Source organism: Salmo salar, chromosome ssa05 (assembly GCF_905237065.1).
Source record: "Salmo salar chromosome ssa05, Ssal_v3.1, whole genome shotgun sequence".
Lineage (NCBI taxonomy): Eukaryota > Metazoa > Chordata > Actinopteri > Salmoniformes > Salmonidae > Salmo > Salmo salar.
The window spans coordinates 2,648,887-2,651,875 of record NC_059446.1 but is presented as its reverse complement, the minus strand read 5'-3'; the positions used below and the strand labels follow the sequence as shown (position 1 = coordinate 2,651,875).

Here is a 2,989-nt window from a genome sequence, read left to right as displayed (position 1 = left end):
ATTTATTTTTGTAACATAATGTTGCTGCTGACCGAAAATAACTTCAGGTCATCAGAACAGTCGATTACTCACCTCAAAATAGAAGAAGCTTTTTCCTTTAACGAGTCCGACGAGTCCGACGCAAAGGATATAAGAAAAGACGGAGAAAAAGGGGGAGGAGGTCGGGCTGACTTCTGAGAATTCGTAAGACGAATCCCACTGCCATTCGTTCTATTGACCAATCGTTGGAAAGTAAAACCGATGACCTACGATCAAGATTAACCTACCAACAGCACATTAAAAACTGTAATATGTTATGTGGCTGAACAACAACATGGATAATATAGAGCTGGCGGGATTTTCCAAGCACCGGCAGAACAGAGAAGCTACAGTTTAAGTCGAAAGTTTGCATACACCTTAGACAAATACATTTAAACTCCGTTTTTCACAATTCCTGACATTTAATTCCAGTAAAAATTCCCTGTCTTAGGTCAGTTAGGATCACCACTTTATTATAAGAATGTGAAATGTCAGAATAATAGTAGAGAGAATGATTTACTTCCACTTTTATTTATTTCATCACATTCCCAGTGGGTCAGAAGTTTACATACACTCAATTAGTATTTGGTAGCATTGCCTTTAAATTGTTTAACTTGGGTCAAACATTTTGGGTAGCCTTCCACAAGCTTCCCACAATAAGTTGGGTGAATTTTGGCCCATTCCTCCTGACAGAGCTGGTGTAACTGAATCAGGTTTGTAGGCCTCCTTGCTTGCACACGCTTTTTCAGTTCTGCCCACAAATGTTCTATAGGATTGAGGTCAGGGCTTTGTGATGGCCACTCCAATACCTTGACTTTGTTGTCCTTAAGCCATTTTGCCACAACTTTGGAAGTATGCTTGTGGTCATTGTCCATTTGGAAGACCCATTTGTGACCAATCTTTAACTTCCTGACTGATGTCTTGAAATGTTACTTCAGTATATCCACATACTTTTCCTTCCACATGATGCCATCTATTTTGTGAAGTGCACCAGTCCCTCCTGCAGCAAAGCACCCCCACAACATGATGCTGCCACCCCCATGCTTCACGGTTGGGATGGTGTTCTTCGGCTTGCAAGCATCCCCCTTTTTCCTCCAAACATAATGATGGTCATTATGGCCAAACAGTTCTATTTTTGTTTAATCAGATCAGAGGACATTTCTCCAAAAACTACGATATTTTTCCCCATGTGCAGTTGCAAACCATAGTCTGGCTTTATTTATGGCGGTTTTGGAGCAGTGGCTTCTTCCTTGCTGAGCGGCCTTTCAGGTTATGTCGATATAGGACTCGTTTTACTGTGGATATAGATACTTTTGTACCTGTTTCCTCCAGCATCTTCACAAGGTCCTTTGCTGTTGTTCTGGGATTGATTTACACTTTTCACACCAAAGTACGTTCATCTCTAGGAGACAGAACACGTTTCCTTCCTGAGCGGTATGACGGTATGACGGCTGCGTGGTCCCATGGTGTTTATAGTTGCGTACTATTGTTTGTACAGATGAACGTGGTACCTTCAGGCGTTTGGAAATTTCTCCCAAGGACGAACCAGACTTGTGGAGGTCCACCATTTTTTTTCTGAGGTCTTGGCTGATTTCTTTTGATTTTCCCATGATGTCAAGCAAAGTGGCACTAAGTTTGAAGGTAGGCCTTGAAATGCATCCACAGGTACACCTCCAATTGACTCAAATGATGTCAATTAGCCTATCAGAAGCTTCTATAGCCATAACATAATTTTCTGGAATTTTCCAAGCTGTTTAAAGGCACAGTCAACTTAGTGTATGTAAACTTCTGACCCACTGGAATTGTGATACAGTGAATTATAAGTGAAATAATTTGTCAGTAAACAATTGTTGGAAAAATGACTTGTGTCATGCACAAAGTAGATGTCCTAACCGACTTGCCAAAACTATAGTTTGTTAACAAGAAATTTGCGTAGTGGTTGAAAAACGAGTTTTAATGACTCCAACGTAAGTGTATGTAAACTACCCACTTCAACTGTAGATTTATATTTGCCATTGCTTGATCTATTTTGAATGTAAGAATGTGTTGCAGATTAACTTTAATTGGTGAGTATGGAAACACATGGAAATGTCATGAACAATGTTTTCAATATCCAACTTTATCCTCTGCAATCCTTTCTACAGTAGGTAAGAAGCTGTAGTCAGGTGGTCATTACCAGGTTAGGATGAGGTCCTAAAGGGGAAATTCACCCAAAACTACTAATTCCTATAATTTACAGTATTAAATAATACTAATGGAAGAACAATATATTATGTGAAGAAATGTTTTAATTTTGTCATTATAATAAGGTTGGTAGCAACATGTGAAAATCGTATGTTGCTGCTGAAGTCGACTGCAAAACCCACAATGCAATGCTCCCTATGGGCCGGCTGGCCGAAACCTAGCTGCACACAATAACACCAAAGTCAATATCAGCATTTGACGTAGCTAGTTCGCTGTAAAATCTAAACAAACTGCACTATTTATTTAGGACTCTACAATCTCACCATGATTTAACCTTATAGATCAATGTGCTTCGCAGAGTGGAGCCTGACATTCGCAACAGCCAATGGACTGAAGAGGCAGACAAATAGGAGGACTTATCTTACATCTTAGTCATTTAGCAGACACTCTTATCCAGAGCAACTTACAGTAGTGAATGCATACAGTTCATACCATTTTTTTCCCCCGTACTGGTCCCCCATGGGAATCGAACCCACAACCCTGGCGTTACAAACACCATGCTCTACCAACTGAGCCACACGGGACTATGTGATTTGATCTTGTTGCCTGCGCTGGTACAGCAGACGGATATATCCCATAATACAGGACTATTAAAGGCCCTGTGCACAATTTTTGTGAAAAATAATAAATACTAATTCATATTTGTTATTTAATTCAGATATTTCAGGGATGCTGCATACTCTCACCTCCCCTACTTCCTGCCGGCTATGAAACTAATCTGTGTATT

At 40.1% G+C, this 2,989-nt stretch overlaps 1 non-coding gene across 1 annotated transcript; it reads right to left on the bottom strand.

Moving 5' to 3' along the window:
• Window positions 1-2,713: 2,713 nt before the first annotated feature.
• trnat-ugu (transfer RNA threonine (anticodon UGU)) lies at window positions 2,714-2,787 on the bottom strand. The gene has a single exon. It is a non-coding gene; the product is annotated as a tRNA-Thr (tRNA).
• Window positions 2,788-2,989: the final 202 nt, after the last annotated feature.